Here is a 7,184-nt window from a genome sequence, read left to right as displayed (position 1 = left end):
CAAACTTAAGAAAGTTATCGAACACAATTATTAAATTTTATCAAACTAATAGCAATTTGGTATTTGAATATAATTTTAAATAAAACAAACTTACAATAAGTATTAAATAATAAATAATAAAATCTAACCATCATCTGATATTAAATGATAATAAACAAAATTAACAAAATAAATTAACAAAAGTCCAACAAAATTAACAAAATAAATTAAGTATTAAATGATAAATAATAATAATAAAAATTACAATAAAAAAGTTCAATAAACAACTAAATACAAATATAATAAAATATCAAAATTTATCGATGTCTGTGGTGCGAATGTGTTTCGCAGGGCGGTGGTTGTCTGTCTTGAGAAGGATTTCTTCGTATAACTGGTTTTAACTCCTTACTGTCATCATTATCATCATCGTCATCGTTGTCGTCGTCAAGAGCAGATACATTTTGTTGATGAGGAACTGATGACGATGTAGCACATCCTTAGAATAAGGACCTTGGAGGTGTATGACTAACTATCCCACCGCTCATAGAAAACTAGGAAAACTCAGAAAACACAGACATCAATGAGTCTGAAAAGTGTATAGGAAGTGTCTGTGCGGCGGCCGTCGGTGATAAGGTTGTACCCGCCAAATAACTAATATATGAACCCCAAGTCGAATATACAAACATAGACCCATAATATTCTCCAAGAGGGGTCATATAACTTTGTGACAGTGGCAGCTAGTAAGGGAAAGGTGGTGGCGGCATCATATATGGTTGTGGCATGTACGTCATTACAGACAGTGGTTACTGTGAAGATTCCGGTGGTGCAGCTGACGATGAACCGGAAGCAACTGCTCTCCGTCCACGAGTCGGGGGACGATGGAGTTCTGACGGTGTATGTCTCTGTCGACATCGACGAATTCTCTGTCCTCGTGCATCATCGGAAAGCAGAAAAGGTTTCCCGTTACTGTTGAACCACTCATAATAAGCATCTGCAACCGTCAAAGGATCAACATAAATGGGTTCCCTATAGGGAAGGCGCCGATGTCGATCCTCCCATATAATGACCCACTCATAATGCTTTACCAGCCAATCTGTATCCGCCTTACCGTGTCGATCTGTGTTATGAAACTAGTCCATATTGCGAGGTGCTTTTGGAATTGGTTGTACAAAACCAAATTGCCGGAGCACGCGATTAGTGGGGTGCCACTCCACAATCGCATAATAGATCAAAGAGACCACCGCCATCCAAACATTCAATGGGCCCCTCAACTCAGGTGGGATACACATCCTCATATCATCATTAGAATAAGGTGCCCATTCAAACTAAAACAAATATATGTAATTCTTATCAAAATAATAATCTAAATATTATACTATAATACAAAATCGATTTTCAAACATTAAAATACATACCTCTGTGTCAGCCTTCTGATCGATTAGTAGCATGATTATTTCTAATTCATCAGGTAGATGCCGATGATTTTTCCTGTCAATAGACCACTTATTCAAGGAAATTTTTTTATTATACACTAGATAAAATGATTAATATATGAAATTAGTTTTGTAATTACCTTAATAGCAGTAGGAATACGAATGAGTTCTTCACAACATGACATAAAAAGGGCAAACAATATCATGCCCAAGACTGCAACAGAAAGAGACATCTGCCGATAGTATTTCTCATGTAGTCAGTCGCTCGACACATCTCCCTATACAGGAAAGTCAAAACTGTCGAGCCCCAACTAAGTGATCCAGACAGATGAAAATCATCAAGATGCCACAACCACATACAATAAACTTGGTTGCGTGATTTGTCTGGCATTAGTAACCCTCCTATCAGCTGCAGTATGCATGCCCATGCATACTTTTTAACTTCATCCTCTGAGGCGTTCTCACTCAAATTTTGAAAATTTTCATATAACCAATTTAACGGTATCCGATAACCGTTAAAATTCCATGGGACACCTCCTAGATACTCGTGGCACAAAGTAGTCCAGTTATCGTATGCCATCCCTGAAATCAAATCTCTATCCACCGAAAGCCCCAAGTGTATAAAAACATCCTCAAGAGTAATCGTGCACTCTCCGTACGGAAGATGGAATGTGTGAGTCTCCGGCCTCCACTGCTCCACTAATACAGAAATCAGGTTTGGTTCTATCCTACAATGGCCTTCATATCTAGCTATGTGACCGAATCTAGCATCGACTAAATACGGCCAGACACGGTCGGGTATCGCTAACTTAATGTTACGGATAAAAGGATATAATATACGATCGCTCTCTTAAAAATATTAATAATTACATTAAATTAATTTATTAACTAATAATCATGCATTAAATAAATAAATTATTAATAATAATTTAAGTTAAATTAAATATAAAAATGTTATTGTATCAGCATAATGACGCGATATATGATTTTCATCCAAACGAAGCAGACCGCCTTCCATTTTATAACTGGACAAAAAAATTATTAAATAAAATATTAAATATTAAATAATTAAATAAAATACTAACAAAATATTAAATATAATAAAATATACCTTAAAGAGCTATAAGATAATATAAGAGTATTTTAGAGAAGTTGAGAGAATTTGGTGTGATGAAAATGATTGAGAATGAAGGTATTTATAGGGAGAGAATGAGGTGTGAACGGGCGGGTGATTGCGAAATTAAAGCAAAAGTGCGACCTATGCATGGCGCCTTTCTGACACGTTTCAGAATTAAAGAAAAAGCGCGACCCATACACCACACTTTACCCAGCATATCACTATATCAATATAAAACGCAATGCATTGATCGCGCCTTACACCACGTGACATCAAGTCAACGTATGGCGAGATACATGACCGCACATGGGAGAAAATAAAGATTTGCAAGGTGATTTTTCGGAAAAATCGCCAGATGTGGAAAGTAATGGCATGAGAGACGATGCATTGGTCAAAACTGAAAGCAGTGGACAAATCACATGGGGAATGGTGTAATTTCATTTGGGATTTTCTAGAAATGGGTCTAGTCTGTTTCTCCGGCTTCTACCTACTGCGTGCTTTATTTTGGGGGGTGGGCTCCACACATATCTGACGAAAAAGAAGAAACAAAATAATGTTTAGCGAGGTACGGACGATGATTCAGGAAAAATGAATCATAATCTCAGTTTTCCCATTGGCAGGGGAAATAACGTCCAAAGACAACCAAGTCTTACATGTGATGTGAGGATGAATCCCTTCACTAATTCGCCTCACTGCGTCATTCCGATACCTATTATGGAATATATTCCCTTCCATCTTTCTCTTTCTATCTATGTTTACCTTCCCACTATTATGCTAATAATATTTTTTTTCAAGTTTTTTTTATTAAAATGTCAAAATAGCACCTTTTGATAGAAGTGAACGCACACGGCTGAAACGGTTGAGGCTTGTGGCTTCATGGAGGGATTATGAACGGCAAATGAGAATGGGTGGGATCGAGTGATCATTGATGGGGACGCTATCTCCATCGTTAATCGCTCGATGAATCCGCAAAAATACATTTTGGTGGTTGAATTGATGCTTAACGAGGCACGAGCGATCCTTGCAAAATTACCGTCCATCAAAATTCTTTACGTGAATAGAGGGGCAAACCGTGTTGCACATTCACTCGCTTATTGGTCTTTATCGATAATCAATCCTCTTTGGTTTATTTTTATAAACCGAGATGTATTAAAAAAATGATGTAATTCTTGATGCCATTGACATTTGAATACAAGACCTTTTCCTTTCAGAAAAAGGGTGAGTGTTCGATCAAGTCGCATCGAGTCAAAAAATATCGAGTTATTTAAGTTGACGAGTCATATTTTATAACTCAAACTTGATTTGAAATTTTTTCGAGTCGAGTTGTTCGAGTTTCTGTTTAGATTTAATTATAAATATTTATAATATTATAATATTATTTGTTTACAATTTGAACAGTTTTCTATAACAATATACAATACATATATATATTTATTCATATTTTTTTCATATGTGATATACATCTATCATACAAAGTCTAGGGACTCGACTCAAACTTGAAAATCAATCCACTAATTACTAAAAAAATTTGAGTTATTCGAGTTCTATTTTATAACTAGACTTGAATTAGAAATTTTTTCGAGTTGAATTTATGAAATTACAACACAAATTTAATTCGAGTTGAAAAGATCAAAATTTTGAGTCATGTCGAATTTTGATCACCCCTAGATAGAAGTGTGTTTTATCTACTAGGTAGGTCGTATGGACTATTCCTCTCACGCTAACATATATAAAAAAATATGAGATTTGAATAAACAACTCATGTGGTACTTGTCTAACACATGTATTTGCACGAGCAAGAGTTGGATGACGACGTATGTGTAGGCATTATCTTTAATCACTCAATAAGTACATGTTTAATAGACTTAATATTTAAAAAATACACATAAATAATATGAGATTTGAGAAAATTATGGCAAAACTTTTTTGTCTTTGAACTGAAAAAAATAATTCTTAAATTAGATCAAACTCATATCAATAATACAGTTAAAAACAATTACTACTTGGGATCCCACTATCCAAAACTGTCTTTACCATTAATTTTTTTAATCAATAATATTTTTAAATACAATTTTAATAAAAAACTAAAAAAAGTATTATTGCTCTTTTTACTCTTTAATAATAATTTTAGTTTTTTCCACAATAATATGTTTATTTTAATTTTATATATTTGATCTTTTAGAATCAAAACCGGCTAATAGGAGAGCATCCTGAGCGGTTGCTTAGGGTCCCTATTTTCTACAAGGTCCCTAAATTTATCAATCTTGCTTTTTACTTTATAATTGAGGGTCATAATCTTTTTAATCCCCTAATTTTATCAATTCAATCTCAATCTAATGGTAAAATAATACATAATTCTTTATTTTTTTTTATTTTTTCTCCTAATTGTATTTAAGTTGTTTTCTTAACAAAACAATGAAAATAATGGATTTTTTTAATTTTTTGCTCAGGCTCCAATCAAGTACTGCACGCGAAAGAGAAGGTACCTATTCACATGCCAAATCAACTTACTCTATTTGGAAAATACTCTCTCCCTAGCCCTATAAATTCACACCTTAACCCATTATTGCATGCACCCCGTAAGTGAAGTAGAGCCAATCCCGTTTCTTTTGCCTTCTCTCCCGCATTCATCACTTTGTTGCACTACACAACAGAAATTTTAAAGAAGAAAATAAAACACCCGATTACTAACTCTGATTTTATAAATTTGGTTTGATTTGAAGGAAAAATAATGGATTGGAATGGCAGCTTTCCGCCCTTTGTTTCTCGACCGGAACCTTCTCTTAACTTCCTCTGTAACTATAATCATGATCCCTATAACCCAGGTAGTATATACTCCGTATAGTCACTTTGTATTTATCATATATATGTAATCTTTATGTGTTTCTTTTCTTCTTTCTTTTATAAGGTGTGGAGATGAAGCATCAAGGATTTACAGAGGCGGACAATGGGTTGGTCCCAGCGGTGAACAAGAGAAATAATCGAGACAAGAAGAAGAAGAAGTTGACAAGTGATCAGTTAGATTCGTTGGAAAGGAGTTTCCAGGAAGAGAATAAGTTGGATCCCGACAGGAAAATGAAACTTTCCAGTGAACTTGGACTTCAACCAAGACAAGTATCTGTCTGGTTCCAAAACAGGCGTGCCAGATGGAAATCCAAGAAGCTTGAGCACTCTTATGATACGCTTAAAATAGACTATGATGTTATCTCCAGGGAAAAGCAGAAGCTTCAAGATGAGGTTAGCATACATATTCAATATTAAACAAGAAAGATTTTACGACAGAATTTTCATATAGTAAATAACATCAACCCTAAACAAAGCTAATTGGAAGAAAGAAATATTGAAAGAAAATCCCTTGTACTCTTCACTGTCTCACACCCTATAACGCAGGTAATGAAATTGAAAGGCATGCTAATGGAACAGAAGGCAAGGAACCAAGCTGCAGTTTACACGGAAATCTCCTGCGAAGAAGCCATCGAGAGCACCTCGAACAAGCCGATGCCATCAGAAAACCACGACCATCCGGTTGCTGAATGCGGCTATCTTTTCAATGTGGAGGAGTATTACCCAGTTTCATCCCCAAATGGGGTGCTCAACTCTCTTCTTATCCCTAAATATCTACTTTAAAGTAACTCGTCAATCTTTTATCAGACTTGCTTCGTTTTATCTTAGATTATCGGTTTAAGTTAATTAGTTTTATTAGTATGATTAACATAGATGTAATGGGAGTAGTGTTCAGTTTCAAGAGTTTTGGAGAGGATTGACGGGTAATATATTTGTAGTATGTACTAAGATGTTTAACGAGTTAAAAGGCTGCATCATTGAGTATCGGTCAAGAGCTGGAAATCTGAATGAATACTCATCACAGAGAAAAGAAAACATGTCCTCCCCCCTTTATAATAACTGTTCTTAGGACAAAGCATTATGCTTGCACCAATATTTCCAAATGCACGCTCCATTGCCATGATAAACCGAAACCATAATTTTTTTAATAGAATGAATTGATTATAAGAAGCGGTATATGTTTATAATTTTATTAACCTAATGATAAACATATGTATTTTGCATACCAATTGCTTGAATTTAAAACCTGAGGAAGAACAATATTTATTTTAACTACTAAGACCATTTTATAGATTCTCAAAACCATAAAATTTATGGATTTTTTATTCACAAATAAACATATCAATTTCAATTGATGGTCGGTACTAATTGATACAGAGTTCTGCTTTTTCAAATTAATTTTTATATATTTTAAATATATAACTTTATAATAATATTAAAATTAAAGTGTAAACATTAAATTAAATTATTGGATTTAATTAATAATTTTATATTTACATATAAATATATTTAGAGTCAGTTCTCTACTAGTATCTTTTTCTTCTCAAATTTAATTTTAAAATTAAACACACATTTAGTACTAAAATAATAAAGGAAATATTTAAAAAAATCAGCTTATCACCTTTCAAATAAAAATCAGCTTATTAATTTCCTGACTTTAATTGAATATAAATTGCATTATAAGGTTGATTACAATACATAAGGTAATTTATATTAATTGGTAATCTAAACATATTTTTAGTTCAATGAACCTTTTAAGTAAATAATTTAAAATAATTATTACGGTCTAAAGTTCCAATGGGGAGATAGTT

The 7,184-nt window shown here is 33.7% G+C and overlaps 1 pseudogene; it reads left to right on the top strand.

The window, feature by feature from the left end:
• Positions 1 to 5,260: 5,260 nt before the first annotated feature.
• LOC120146040 lies at positions 5,261 to 6,143 on the top strand (annotated as a pseudogene).
• Positions 6,144 to 7,184: the final 1,041 nt, after the last annotated feature.

The sequence above is a fragment of the Hibiscus syriacus genome, unplaced genomic scaffold (genome assembly GCF_006381635.1).
Source record: "Hibiscus syriacus cultivar Baekdansim isolate YM2019G1 unplaced genomic scaffold, ASM638163v2 tig00110895_pilon, whole genome shotgun sequence".
Classification (NCBI taxonomy): domain Eukaryota; kingdom Viridiplantae; phylum Streptophyta; class Magnoliopsida; order Malvales; family Malvaceae; genus Hibiscus; species Hibiscus syriacus.
The sequence above is the reverse complement of the archived record's forward strand: the minus strand, read 5'-3'. Positions and strand labels throughout refer to the sequence as shown.